General features: G+C 41.9%; 8 non-coding genes across 8 annotated transcripts; 7 read left to right on the top strand and 1 right to left on the bottom strand.

Moving 5' to 3' along the window:
• The first annotated feature begins 1,100 nt into the window (after nucleotides 1-1,100).
• Nucleotides 1,101-1,182, top strand: TRNAS-UGA (transfer RNA serine (anticodon UGA)). Its single transcript has one exon. It is a non-coding gene; the product is annotated as a tRNA-Ser (tRNA).
• A 2,046-nt stretch (nucleotides 1,183-3,228) lies between these two features.
• TRNAS-UGA (transfer RNA serine (anticodon UGA)) lies at nucleotides 3,229-3,310 on the top strand. The gene has a single exon. It is a non-coding gene; the product is annotated as a tRNA-Ser (tRNA).
• A 2,046-nt stretch (nucleotides 3,311-5,356) lies between these two features.
• Nucleotides 5,357-5,438, top strand: TRNAS-UGA (transfer RNA serine (anticodon UGA)). Its single transcript has one exon. It is a non-coding gene; the product is annotated as a tRNA-Ser (tRNA).
• A 2,046-nt stretch (nucleotides 5,439-7,484) lies between these two features.
• On the top strand, nucleotides 7,485-7,566 carry TRNAS-UGA (transfer RNA serine (anticodon UGA)). The gene has a single exon. It is a non-coding gene; the product is annotated as a tRNA-Ser (tRNA).
• A 2,046-nt stretch (nucleotides 7,567-9,612) lies between these two features.
• TRNAS-UGA (transfer RNA serine (anticodon UGA)) lies at nucleotides 9,613-9,694 on the top strand. The gene has a single exon. It is a non-coding gene; the product is annotated as a tRNA-Ser (tRNA).
• A 2,047-nt stretch (nucleotides 9,695-11,741) lies between these two features.
• Nucleotides 11,742-11,823, top strand: TRNAS-UGA (transfer RNA serine (anticodon UGA)). The gene has a single exon. It is a non-coding gene; the product is annotated as a tRNA-Ser (tRNA).
• Nucleotides 11,824-13,870: 2,047 nt separating this feature from the next.
• On the top strand, nucleotides 13,871-13,952 carry TRNAS-UGA (transfer RNA serine (anticodon UGA)). The gene has a single exon. It is a non-coding gene; the product is annotated as a tRNA-Ser (tRNA).
• A 551-nt stretch (nucleotides 13,953-14,503) lies between these two features.
• On the bottom strand, nucleotides 14,504-14,577 carry TRNAT-AGU (transfer RNA threonine (anticodon AGU)). The gene has a single exon. It is a non-coding gene; the product is annotated as a tRNA-Thr (tRNA).
• Between the last annotated feature and the right edge of the window lie 681 nt (nucleotides 14,578-15,258).

Below are 15,258 nucleotides of genomic sequence, written 5' to 3'. Positions count from 1 at the left end.
GGGTCTTTCCTTCACCTCTCGTGACCTCTGGACATCCCACCAAGAAGCAGAGGAACCGCAACTCACGGAGAGAAAGTGTCACCTCAGTGACGCGTCCATGTTCAAACAGCGCTTCACAAAGTGCACTTTGAGAGACCCAAGAAAACTTGGCAGAGGCGGGTTTCACAGCAAGGAGGGCTGATAGCCCGCAGTGCCCTTTACATGGCTATAGCAATACTCACCCTGGTCCTGGTCCAAACATCAGCCACCAGAGCTCAGTAAATTACCAGAATAAACAACAACCCTATATGGTGTTTTTATAGCCTTGTTTTTTAATGGATTTCTTTTCTACTTTATGGAAAAGGTGTTGCCCGTACGGAGATCGAACTCACAGCCTTGGTGTTACTAGCACCATGCTCTAACCAACTGACCTAACCGGCCAAAGCATAATGTGATACTAAAGGAGCTCTATTGAAACTGAAGAGGCAGTGACTGTACACAGAGACATTGAATAGACAGACAGACAGGCCATTGCTGACCCATCATAGTTTCAGGCCAAGACATTGAAGCGCTCCAATAATCCTGCACCAATTCGCACACACCGGGGAGCATCACCAAAGAACACAGATAGTATTTAATGAGCTGCACTGAACGTGCTTCAATAACAAGAGCTGCACGACCATCACTCCCCAGAAAAGATGGATTGAAGGCAAGAATCATCCGCAGACCCTCCCATCTGCCACACTCATCCAGAAAGGTACTGGTCTCGGCTTGGTAGCACTCGCATGCTCAATGCTATGCAGGTTCATCTCACACCCGAGCTTAATCCATACCACACACTGTCACTCACTGGGCTCTCAATCCTTAACCCTTCACTTCCTGTACCTTTTTCTCTGTACTCCTTACCCAATCTCTCATACCTGCCCCTCCCTTCACTTTCATAGAACTGGACCCTTGCTGCGCCTTCTTCTGTGATTCTCCAGAGAACACAGTTTATAACCTTATAAAGAAGATTATGTGCTCAATATTGTCTGCGCCTTCCCTTCATTAACTAACATCTTTTACCCATACTATAGACCACATTACAGCTTATTTATGAGTGAGTGCACATCTTGAAAGGTGTAGTCGTGGCCGAGTGGTTAAGGCGATGGACTTGAAATCCATTGGGGTCTCCCCGCGCAGGTTCGAATCCTGCTGACTACGCTTTCCTTTTTATGTCATTACATTTTGACGTGGAAACTAATTATGTGGTTCGTAAACATCTGCATATCCGCATAATTGTGTCTTTGCTACTCTTGTGCTAAGTGTGCTGCACCTGTTGTTTGAAGCTTGCATTACTGTTTCCCATGTTGTACTTTGATGGCAGTGCAGCTTAAAAACATCTTTTCACTTCATAAAAACTAAACTGATACTGAAATGCGCATACTCTCATATAAGTGAATTGATTTATCTTCTGCATTTGTTCATATCACTAACACCTGGCAGACATTAAAGCATGGCTGCATATTTATTGGTTAAATAAATATGGAAATATACCAGTTTCAGCTTTATTTTTCTCACAAAACCCATAATAAATATGGATGAATACAGATAAAGTTGACAACAAATTAAATATGGATAAATACAGACGGAAATGTCAAAAAAATAAACACCATAAAACCGGGAGCCCTAAATATAATAGGACCAACTGGGTTTACAAAGAATGAGTCTATTATCTAACAGTACCTCTTCTATGAGGTTGTGTAAAACAAAAGGTACTGCTGAGATTCAAACTCAGGATCTCCTGTTTACTAGACAGGCGCATTAACCAACTAAGACACAGCACCTACTCTGTTTCACGACTCACCACTGTACCTTCTGTCCTGGTGTCACTGTGAGGCCCTGCATATTTTTCTGTCTTGAAAGATTTGATATTTTTCAGCTGCTACCGAAAAGAAATTGGAGAAGAAAAATCTGATATTAAGATGGAAATATTACAAAGAGGGTCATGAAAAACTAATATTATTATACGTACGTATCTGTATTTATTTTCTAAAGCTTTACACTGATGGGCCAGGGGCTCAATGCATTTGTTAAACTAAACCAGATTACAATTATTTAAAGGTCACCAATATACACAAGATCATTCCTGATGCCTACATTACCCATGTGCTCTTTCCTTCATCTCTCGTGACCTCTGGACATCCCACCAAGAAGCAGAGGAACCGCAACTCACGGAGAGAAAGTGTCACCTCAGTGACGCGTCCATGTTCAAACAGCGCTTCACAAAGTGCACTTTGAGAGACCCAAGAAAACTTGGCAGAGGCGGGTATCACAGCAAGGAGGGCTGATAGCCCGCAGTGCCCTTTACATGGCTATAGCAATACTCACCCTGGTCCTGGTCCAAACATCAGCCACCAGAGCTGAGTAAATTACCAGAATAAACAACAACCCTATATGGTGTTTTTATAGCCTTGTTTTTTAATGGATTTCTTTTCTACTTTATGGAAAAGGTGTTGCCCGTACGGAGATCGAACTCACAGCCTTGGTGTTACTAGCACCATGCTCTAACCAACTGACCTAACCGGCCAAAGCATAATGTGATACTAAAGGAGTTCTATTGAAACTGAAGAGGCAGTGACTGTACACAGAGACATTGAATAGACAGACAGACAGGCCATTGCTGACCCATCATAGTTTCAGGCCAAGACATTGAAGCGCTCCAATAATCCTGCACCAATTCGCACACACCGGGGAGCATCACCAAAGAACACAGATAGTATTTAATGAGCTGCACTGAACGTGCTTCAATAACAAGAGCTGCACGACCATCACTCCCCAGAAAAGATGGATTGAAGGCAAGAATCATCCGCAGACCCTCCCATCTGCCACACTCATCCAGAAAGGTACTGGTCTCGGCTTGGTAGCACTCGCATGCTCAATGCTATGCAGGTTCATCTCACACCCGAGCTTAATCCATACCACACACTGTCACTCACTGGGCTCTCAATCCTTAACCCTTCACTTCCTGTACCTTTTTCTCTGTACTCCTTACCCAATCTCTCATACCTGCCCCTCCCTTCACTTTCATAGAACTGGACCCTTGCTGCGCCTTCTTCTGTGATTCTCCAGAGAACACAGTTTATAACCTTATAAAGAAGATTATGTGCTCAATATTGTCTGCGCCTTCCCTTCATTAACTAACATCTTTTACCCATACTATAGACCACATTACAGCTTATTTATGAGTGAGGGCACATCTTGAAAGGTGTAGTCGTGGCCGAGTGGTTAAGGCGATGGACCTGAAATCCATTGGGGTCTCCCCGCGCAGGTTCGAATCCTGCCGACTACGCTTTCCTTTTTATGTCATTACATTTTGACGTGGAAACTAATTATGTGGTTCGTAAACATCTGCATATCCGCATAATTGTGTCTTTGCTACTCTTGTGCTAAGTGTGCTGCACCTGTTGTTTGAAGCTTGCATTACTGTTTCCCATGTTGTACTTTGATGGCAGTGCAGCTTAAAAACATCTTTTCACTTCATAAAAACTAAACTGATACTGAAATGCGCATACTCTCATATAAGTGAATTGATTTATCTTCTGCATTTTTTCATATCACTAACACCTGGCAGACATTAAAGCATGGCTGCATATTTATTGGTTAAATAAATATGGAAATATACCAGTTTCAGCTTTATTTTTCTCACAAAACCCATAATAAATATGGATGAATACAGATAAAGTTGACAACAAATTAAATATGGATAAATACAGACGGAAATGTCAAAAAAATAAACACCATAAAACCGGGAGCCCTAAATATAATAGGACCAACTGGGTTTACAAAGAATGAGTCTATTATCTAACAGTACCTCTTCTATGAGGTTGTGTAAAACAAAAGGTACTGCTGAGATTCGAACTCAGGATCTCCTGTTTACTAGACAGGCGCATTAACCAACTAAGACACAGCACCTACTCTGTTTCACGACTCACCACTGTACCTTCTGTCCTGGTGTCACTGTGAGGCCCTGCATATTTTTCTGTCTTGAAAGATTTGATATTTTTCAGCTGCTACCGAAAAGAAATTGGAGAAGAAAAATCTGATATTAAGATGGAAATATTACAAAGAGGGTCATGAAAAACTAATATCATTATACGTACGTATCTGTATTTATTTTCTAAAGCTTTACACTGATGGGCCAGGGGCTCAATGCATTTGTTAAACTAAACCAGATTACAATTATTTAAAGGTCACCAATATACACAAGATCATTCCTGATGCCTACATTACCCATGTGCTCTTTCCTTCACCTCTCGTGACCTCTGGACATCCCACCAAGAAGCAGAGGAACCGCAACTCACGGAGAGAAAGTGTCACCTCAGTGACGCGTCCATGTTCAAACAGCGCTTCACAAAGTGCACTTTGAGAGACCCAAGAAAACTTGGCAGAGGCGGGTTTCACAGCAAGGAGGGCTGATAGCCCGCAGTGCCCTTTACATGGCTATAGCAATACTCACCCTGGTCCTGGTCCAAACATCAGCCACCAGAGCTCAGTAAATTACCAGAATAAACAACAACCCTATATGGTGTTTTTATAGCCTTGTTTTTTAATGGATTTCTTTTCTACTTTATGGAAAAGGTGTTGCCCGTACGGAGATCGAACTCACAGCCTTGGTGTTACTAGCACCATGCTCTAACCAACTGACCTAACCGGCCAAAGCATAATGTGATACTAAAGGAGCTCTATTGAAACTGAAGAGGCAGTGACTGTACACAGAGACATTGAATAGACAGACAGACAGGCCATTGCTGACCCATCATAGTTTCAGGCCAAGACATTGAAGCGCTCCAATAATCCTGCACCAATTCGCACACACCGGGGAGCATCACCAAAGAACACAGATAGTATTTAATGAGCTGCACTGAACGTGCTTCAATAACAAGAGCTGCACGACCATCACTCCCCAGAAAAGATGGATTGAAGGCAAGAATCATCCGCAGACCCTCCCATCTGCCACACTCATCCAGAAAGGTACTGGTCTCGGCTTGGTAGCACTCGCATGCTCAATGCTATGCAGGTTCATCTCACACCCGAGCTTAATCCATACCACACACTGTCACTCACTGGGCTCTCAATCCTTAACCCTTCACTTCCTGTACCTTTTTCTCTGTACTCCTTACCCAATCTCTCATACCTGCCCCTCCCTTCACTTTCATAGAACTGGACCCTTGCTGCGCCTTCTTCTGTGATTCTCCAGAGAACACAGTTTATAACCTTATAAAGAAGATTATGTGCTCAATATTGTCTGCGCCTTCCCTTCATTAACTAACATCTTTTACCCATACTATAGACCACATTACAGCTTATTTATGAGTGAGTGCACATCTTGAAAGGTGTAGTCGTGGCCGAGTGGTTAAGGCGATGGACTTGAAATCCATTGGGGTCTCCCCGCGCAGGTTCGAATCCTGCTGACTACGCTTTCCTTTTTATGTCATTACATTTTGACGTGGAAACTAATTATGTGGTTCGTAAACATCTGCATATCCGCATAATTGTGTCTTTGCTACTCTTGTGCTAAGTGTGCTGCACCTGTTGTTTGAAGCTTGCATTACTGTTTCCCATGTTGTACTTTGATGGCAGTGCAGCTTAAAAACATCTTTTCACTTCATAAAAACTAAACTGATACTGAAATGCGCATACTCTCATATAAGTGAATTGATTTATCTTCTGCATTTGTTCATATCACTAACACCTGGCAGACATTAAAGCATGGCTGCATATTTATTGGTTAAATAAATATGGAAATATACCAGTTTCAGCTTTATTTTTCTCACAAAACCCATAATAAATATGGATGAATACAGATAAAGTTGACAACAAATTAAATATGGATAAATACAGACGGAAATGTCAAAAAAATAAACACCATAAAACCGGGAGCCCTAAATATAATAGGACCAACTGGGTTTACAAAGAATGAGTCTATTATCTAACAGTACCTCTTCTATGAGGTTGTGTAAAACAAAAGGTACTGCTGAGATTCAAACTCAGGATCTCCTGTTTACTAGACAGGCGCATTAACCAACTAAGACACAGCACCTACTCTGTTTCACGACTCACCACTGTACCTTCTGTCCTGGTGTCACTGTGAGGCCCTGCATATTTTTCTGTCTTGAAAGATTTGATATTTTTCAGCTGCTACCGAAAAGAAATTGGAGAAGAAAAATCTGATATTAAGATGGAAATATTACAAAGAGGGTCATGAAAAACTAATATTATTATACGTACGTATCTGTATTTATTTTCTAAAGCTTTACACTGATGGGCCAGGGGCTCAATGCATTTGTTAAACTAAACCAGATTACAATTATTTAAAGGTCACCAATATACACAAGATCATTCCTGATGCCTACATTACCCATGTGCTCTTTCCTTCATCTCTCGTGACCTCTGGACATCCCACCAAGAAGCAGAGGAACCGCAACTCACGGAGAGAAAGTGTCACCTCAGTGACGCGTCCATGTTCAAACAGCGCTTCACAAAGTGCACTTTGAGAGACCCAAGAAAACTTGGCAGAGGCGGGTATCACAGCAAGGAGGGCTGATAGCCCGCAGTGCCCTTTACATGGCTATAGCAATACTCACCCTGGTCCTGGTCCAAACATCAGCCACCAGAGCTGAGTAAATTACCAGAATAAACAACAACCCTATATGGTGTTTTTATAGCCTTGTTTTTTAATGGATTTCTTTTCTACTTTATGGAAAAGGTGTTGCCCGTACGGAGATCGAACTCACAGCCTTGGTGTTACTAGCACCATGCTCTAACCAACTGACCTAACCGGCCAAAGCATAATGTGATACTAAAGGAGTTCTATTGAAACTGAAGAGGCAGTGACTGTACACAGAGACATTGAATAGACAGACAGACAGGCCATTGCTGACCCATCATAGTTTCAGGCCAAGACATTGAAGCGCTCCAATAATCCTGCACCAATTCGCACACACCGGGGAGCATCACCAAAGAACACAGATAGTATTTAATGAGCTGCACTGAACGTGCTTCAATAACAAGAGCTGCACGACCATCACTCCCCAGAAAAGATGGATTGAAGGCAAGAATCATCCGCAGACCCTCCCATCTGCCACACTCATCCAGAAAGGTACTGGTCTCGGCTTGGTAGCACTCGCATGCTCAATGCTATGCAGGTTCATCTCACACCCGAGCTTAATCCATACCACACACTGTCACTCACTGGGCTCTCAATCCTTAACCCTTCACTTCCTGTACCTTTTTCTCTGTACTCCTTACCCAATCTCTCATACCTGCCCCTCCCTTCACTTTCATAGAACTGGACCCTTGCTGCGCCTTCTTCTGTGATTCTCCAGAGAACACAGTTTATAACCTTATAAAGAAGATTATGTGCTCAATATTGTCTGCGCCTTCCCTTCATTAACTAACATCTTTTACCCATACTATAGACCACATTACAGCTTATTTATGAGTGAGTGCACATCTTGAAAGGTGTAGTCGTGGCCGAGTGGTTAAGGCGATGGACTTGAAATCCATTGGGGTCTCCCCGCGCAGGTTCGAATCCTGCCGACTACGCTTTCCTTTTTATGTCATTACATTTTGACGTGGAAACTAATTATGTGGTTCGTAAACATCTGCATATCCGCATAATTGTGTCTTTGCTACTCTTGTGCTAAGTGTGCTGCACCTGTTGTTTGAAGCTTGCATTACTGTTTCCCATGTTGTAGTTTGATGGCAGTGCAGCTTAAAAACATCTTTTCACTTCATAAAAACTAAACTGATACTGAAATGCGCATACTCTCATATAAGTGAATTGATTTATCTTCTGCATTTGTTCATATCACTAACACCTGGCAGACATTAAAGCATGGCTGCATATTTATTGGTTAAATAAATATGGAAATATACCAGTTTCAGCTTTATTTTTCTCACAAAACCCATAATAAATATGGATGAATACAGATAAAGTTGACAACAAATTAAATATGGATAAATACAGACGGAAATGTCAAAAAAATAAACACCATAAAACCGGGAGCCCTAAATATAATAGGACCAACTGGGTTTACAAAGAATGAGTCTATTATCTAACAGTACCTCTTCTATGAGGTTGTGTAAAACAAAAGGTACTGCTGAGATTCGAACTCAGGATCTCCTGTTTACTAGACAGGCGCATTAACCAACTAAGACACAGCACCTACTCTGTTTCACGACTCACCACTGTACCTTCTGTCCTGGTGTCACTGTGAGGCCCTGCATATTTTTCTGTCTTGAAAGATTTGATATTTTTCAGCTGCTACCGAAAAGAAATTGGAGAAGAAAAATATAATATTAAGATGGAAATATTACAAAGAGGGTCATGAAAAACTAATATCATTATACGTACGTATCTGTATTTATTTTCTAAATTTTTACACTGATGGGCCAGGGGCTCAATGCATTCGTTAAACTAAACCAGATTACAATTATTTAAAGGTCACCAATATACACAAGATCATTCCTGATGCCTACATTACCCATGTGCTCTTATCTTCACCTCTCGTGACCTCTGGACATCCCACCAAGAAGCAGAGGAACCGCAACTCACGGAGAGAAAGTGTCACCTCAGTGACGCGTCCATGTTCAAACAGCGCTTCACAAAGTGCACTTTGAGAGACCCAAGAAAACTTGGCAGAGGCGGGTTTCACAGCAAGGAGGGCTGATAGCCCGCAGTGCCCTTTACATGGCTATAGCAATACTCACCCTGGTCCTGGTCCAAACATCAGCCACCAGAGCTCAGTAAATTACCAGAATAAACAACAACCCTATATGGTGTTTTTATAGCCTTGTTTTTTAATGGATTTCTTTTCTACTTTATGGAAAAGGTGTTGCCCGTACGGAGATCGAACTCACAGCCTTGGTGTTACTAGCACCATGCTCTAACCAACTGACCTAACCGGCCAAAGCATAATGTGATACTAAAGGAGTTCTATTGAAACTGAAGAGGCAGTGACTGTACACAGAGACATTGAATAGACAGACAGACAGGCCATTGCTGACCCATCATAGTTTCAGGCCAAGACATTGAAGCGCTCCAATAATCCTGCACCAATTCGCACACACCGGGGAGCATCACCAAAGAACACAGATAGTATTTAATGAGCTGCACTGAACGTGCTTCAATAACAAGAGCTGCACGACCATCACTCCCCAGAAAAGATGGATTGAAGGCAAGAATCATCCGCAGACCCTCCCATCTGCCACACTCATCCAGAAAGGTACTGGTCTCGGCTTGGTAGCACTCGCATGCTCAATGCTATGCAGGTTCATCTCACACCCGAGCTTAATCCATACCACACACTGTCACTCACTGGGCTCTCAATCCTTAACCCTTCACTTCCTGTACCTTTTTCTCTGTACTCCTTACCCAATCTCTCATACCTGCCCCTCCCTTCACTTTCATAGAACTGGACCCTTGCTGCGCCTTCTTCTGTGATTCTCCAGAGAACACAGTTTATAACCTTATAAAGAAGATTATGTGCTCAATATTGTCTGCGCCTTCCCTTCATTAACTAACATCTTTTACCCATACTATAGACCACATTACATCTTATTTATGAGTGAGTGCACATCCTGAAAGGTGTAGTCGTGGCAGAGTGGTTAAGGCGATGGACTTGAAATCCATTGGGGTCTCCCCGCGCAGGTTTGAATCCTGCCGACTACGCTTTCCTTTTTATTATGTCATTACATTTTGACGTGGAAACTAATTATGTGGTTCGTAAACATCTGCATATCCGCATAATTGTGTCTTTGCTACTCTTGTGCCAAGTGTGCTGCACCTGTTGTTTGAAGCTTGCATTAGTGCTTCCCATGTTGTACTTTGATGGCAGTGCAGCTTAAAAACATCTTTTCACTTCACAAAACCAAACTGATACTGAAATGCGCATACTCTCATATAAGTGAATTGATTTATCTTCTGCATTTGTTCATATCACTAACACCTGGCAGACATTAAAGCATGGCTGCATATTTATTGGTTAAATAAATATGGAAATATACCAGTTTCAGCTTTATTTTTCTCACAAAACCCATAATAAATATGGATGAATACAGATAATGTTGACATCAAATTAAATATGGATAAATACAGAGGGAAATGTCAAAAAAATAAACACCATAAAACCGGGAGCCCTAAATATAATAGGACCAACTGGGTTTACAAAGAATGAGTCTATTATCTAACAGTACCTCTTCTATGAGGTTGTGTAAAACAAAAGTTACTGCTGAGATTCGAACTCAGGATCTTCTGTTTACTAGACAGGCGCTTTAACCAACTAAGCCACAGCACCTACTCTATTTCACGACTCACCACTGTACCTTCTGTCCTGGTGTCACTGTGAGGCCCTGCATATTTTTCTGTCTTGAAAGATTTGATATTTTTCAGCTGCTACCGAAAAGAAAATGGAGATGAAAAATCTGATATTAAGATGGAAATATTACAAAGAGGGTCATGAAAAACTAATATCATTATACGTACGTATCTGTATTTATTTTCTAAAGTTTTACACTGATGGGCCAGGGGCTCAATGCATTCGTTAAACTAAACCAGATTACAATTATTTAAAGGTCACCAATATACACAAGATCATTCCTGATGCCTACATTACCCATGTGCTCTTTCCTTCACCTCTCTTGGCCTCTGGACATCCCACCAAGAAGCAGAGGAACCGCAACTCACGGAGAGAAAGTGTCACCTAAGTGACGCGTCCATGTTCAAACAGCGCTTCACAAAGTGCACTTTGAGAGACCCAAGAAAACTTGGCAGAGGCGGGTATCACAGCAAGGAGGGCTGATAGCCCGCAGTGCCCTTTACATGGCTATAGCAATACTCACCCTGGTCCTGGTCCAAACATCAGCCACCAGAGCTCCGTAAATTACCAGAATAAACAACAACCCTATATGGTGTTTTTATAGCCTTGTTTTTTAATGGATTTCTTTTCTACTTTATGGAAAAGGTGTTGCCCGTACGGAGATCGAACTCACAGCCTTGGTGTTACTAGCACCATGCTCTAACCAACTGACCTAACCGGCCAAAGCATAATGTGATACTAAAGGAGTTCTATTGAAACTGAAGAGGCAGTGACTGTACACAGAGACATTGAATAGACAGACAGACAGGCCATTGCTGACCCATCATAGTTTCAGGCCAAGACATTGAAGCGCTCCAATAATCCTGCACCAATTCGCACACACCGGGGAGCATCACCAAAGAACACAGATAGTATTTAATGAGCTGCACTGAACGTGCTTCAATAACAAGAGCTGCACGACCATCACTCCCCAGAAAAGATGGATTGAAGGCAAGAATCATCCCAGACCCTCCCATCTGCCACACTCATCCAGAAAGGTACTGGTCTCGGCTTGGTAGCACTCGCATGCTCAATGCTATGCAGGTTCATCTCACACCCGAGCTTAATCCATACCACACACTGTCACTCACTGGGCTCTCAATCCTTAACCCTTCACTTCCTGTACCTTTTTCTCTGTACTCCTTACCCAATCTCTCATACCTGCCCCTCCCTTCACTTTCATAGAACTGGACCCTTGCTGCGCCTTCTTCTGTGATTCTCCAGAGAACACAGTTTATAACCTTATAAAGAAGATTATGTGCTCAATATTGTCTGCGCCTTCCCTTCATTAACTAACATCTTTTACCCATACTATAGACCACATTACAGCTTATTTATGAGTGAGTGCACATCTTGAAAGGTGTAGTCGTTGCTGAGTGGTTAAGACGATGGACTTGAACTCCATTGGGGTCTCCCCGTGCAGGTTCGAATCCTGCCGACTACGCTTTCCTTTTTATTATGTCATTACATTTTGACGTGGAAACTAATTATGTGGTTCGTAAACATCTGCATATCCGCATAATTGTGTCTTTGCTACTCTTGTGCCAAGTGTGCTGCACCTGTTGTTTGAAGCTTGCATTACTGCTTCCCATATTGTACTTCGATGGCAGTGCAGCTTAAAAACATCTTTTCACTTCACAAAACCAAACTGATACTGAAATGCGCATACTCTCATATAAATGAATTGATTTATCTTCTGCATTTGTTCATATCACTAACACCTGGCAGACATTAAAGCATGGCTGCATATTTATTGGTTAAATAAATATGGAAATATACCAGTTTCAGCTTTATTTTTCTCACAAAACCCATAATAAATATGGATGAATACAGATAAAGTTGACAACAAATTAAATATGGATAAATACAGACGGAAATGTCAAAAAAATAAACACCATAAAACCGGGAGCCCTAAATATAATAGGACCAACTGGGTTTACAAAGAATGAGTCTATTATCTAACAGTACCTCTTCTATGAGGTTGTGTAAAACAAAAGGTACTGCTGAGATTCGAACTCAGGATCTCCTGTTTACTAGACAGCCGCTTTAACCAACTAAGCCACAGCACCTACTCTGTTTCACGACTCACCACTGTACCTTCTGTCCTGGTGTCACTGTGAGGCCCTGCATATTTTTCTGTCTTGAAAGATTTGATATTTTTCAGCTGCTACCGAAAAGAAAATGGAGAAGAAAAATCTGATATTAAGATGGAAATATTACAAAGAGGGTCATGAAAAACTAATATCATTATACGTACGTATCTGTATTTATTTTCTAAAGTTTTACACTGATGGGCCAGGGGCTCAATGCATTCGTTAAACTAAACCAGATTACAATTATTTAAAGGTCACCAATATACACAAGATCATTCCTGATGCCTACATTACCCGTGTGCTCTTTCCTTCACCTCTCGTGGCCTCTGGACATCCCACCAAGAAGCAGAGGAACCGCAACTCTTGGAGAGAAAGTGTCACCTAAGTGACGCGTCCATGTTCAAACAGCGCTTCACAAAGTGCACTTTGAGAGACCCAAGAAAACTTGGCAGAGGCGGGTATCACAGCAAGGAGGGCTGATAGCCCGCAGTGCCCTTTACATGGCTATAGCAATACTCACCCTGGTCCTGGTCCAAACATCAGCCACCAGAGCTCAGTAAATTATCAGAATAAACAACAACCCTATATGGTGTTTTTATAGCCTTGTTTTTTAATGGATTTCTTTTCTACTTTATGGAAAAGGTGTTGCCCGTACGAAGATCGAACTCACAGCCTTGGTGTTACTAGCACCATGCTCTAACCAACTGACCTAACCGGCCAAAGCATAATGTGATACTAAAGGAGTTCTATTGAAACTGAAGAGGCAGTGACTGTACACAGAGACATTGAATAGACAGACAGACAGGCCATTGCTGACCCATCATAGTCTCAGGCCAAGACATTGAAGCGCTCCAATAATCCTGCACCAATTCGCACACACCGGGGAGCATCACCAAAGAACACAGATAGTATTTAATGAGCTGCACTGAACGTGCTTCAATAACAAGAGCTGCACGACCATCACTCCCCAGAAAAGATGGATTGAAGGCAAGAATCATCCGCAGACCCTCCCATCTGCCACACTCATCCAGAAAGGTACTGGTCTCGGCTTGGTAGCACTCGCATGCTCAATGCTATGCAGGTTCATCTCACACCCGAGCTTAATCCATACCACACACTGTCACTCACTGGGCTCTCAATCCTTAACCCTTCACTTCCTGTACCTTTTTCTCTGTACTCCTTACCCAATCTCTCATACCTGCCCCTCCCTTCACTTTCATAGAACTGGACCCTTGCTGCGCCTTCTTGTGTGATTCCCAGAGAACACAGTTTATAACCTTATAAAGAAGATTATGTGCTCAATATTGTCTGCGCCTTCCCTTCATTAACTAACATCTTTTACCCATACTATAGACCACATTACAGCTTATTTATGAGTGAGTGCACATCTTGAAAGGTGTAGTCGTGGCCGAGTGGTTAAGGCGATGGACTTGAAATCCATTGGGGTCTCCCCGCGCCTGTTCGTATCCAGCCGACTACGCTTTCCTTTTTAATATGTCATTACATTTTGACGTGGAAACTAATTATGTGGTTCGTACACATCTGCATATCCGCATAATTGTGTCTTTGCTACTCTTGTGCCAAGTGTGATGCGCCTGTTGTTTGAAGCTTGCATTACTGCTTCCCATGTTGTACTTTGATGGCAGTGAAGCTTAAAAACATCTTTTCACTTCACAAAACCAAACTGATACTGAAATGCGCATACTCTCATATAAGTGAATTGATTTATCTTCTGCATTTGTTCATACCACTAACACCTGGCAGACATTAAAGCATGGCTGCATATTTATTGGTTAAATAAATATGGAAATATACCAGTTTCAGCTTTATTTTTCTCACAAAACCCATAATAAAGATGGATGAATACAGATAAAGTTGACAACAAATTAAATATGGATAAATAGAGACGGAAATGTCAAAAAAATAAACACCATAAAACCGGGAGCCCTAAATATAATAGGACCTACTGGGTTTACAAAGAATGAGTCTATTATCTAACAGTACCTCTTCTATGAGGCTGTGTAAAACAAAAGGTACTGCTGAGATTCAAACTCAGGATCTCCTGTTTACTAGACAGGCACTTTAACCAACTAAGCCACAGCACCTACTCTGTTTCACGACTCACCACTGTACCTTCTGTCCTGGTGTCACTGTGAGGCCCTGCATATTTTTCTGTCTTGAAAGATTTGATATTTTTCAGCTGCTACCGAAAAGAAAATGGAGAAGAAAAATCTGATATTAAGATGGAAATATTACAAAGAGGGTCATGAAAAACTAATATCATTATACGTAAGTATCTGTATTTATTTTCTAAAGTTTTACACTGATGAGCCAGGGGCTCAATGCATTCGTTAAACTAAACCAGATTACAATTATTTAAAGGTCACCAATATACACAAGATCATTCCTGATGCCTACATTGCCCATGTGCTCTTTCCTTCACCTCTCGTGGCCTCTGGACATCCCACCAAGAAGCAGAGGAACCGCAACTCTTGGAGAGAAAGTGTCACCTAAGTGACGCGTCCATGTTCAAACAGCGCTTCACAAAGTGCACTTTGAGAGACCCAAGAAAACTTGGCAGAGGCGGGTATCACAGCAAGGAGGGCTGATAGCCCGCAGTGCCCTTTACATGGCTATAGCAATACTCACCCTGGTCCTGGTCCAAACATCAGCCACCAGAGCTCAGTAAATTACCAGAATAAACAACAACCCTATATGGTGTTTTTATAGCCTTGTTTTTTAATGGATTTCTTTTCTACTTTATGGAAAAGGTGTTGCCCGTACGG

This window comes from Triturus cristatus, chromosome 4_2, assembly GCF_964204655.1.
Source record: "Triturus cristatus chromosome 4_2, aTriCri1.1, whole genome shotgun sequence".
In the NCBI taxonomy this organism is placed as follows: domain Eukaryota; kingdom Metazoa; phylum Chordata; class Amphibia; order Caudata; family Salamandridae; genus Triturus; species Triturus cristatus.
Note: the sequence above shows the minus strand (reverse complement) of the source record. Positions and strands in the feature narration are given on the sequence as shown.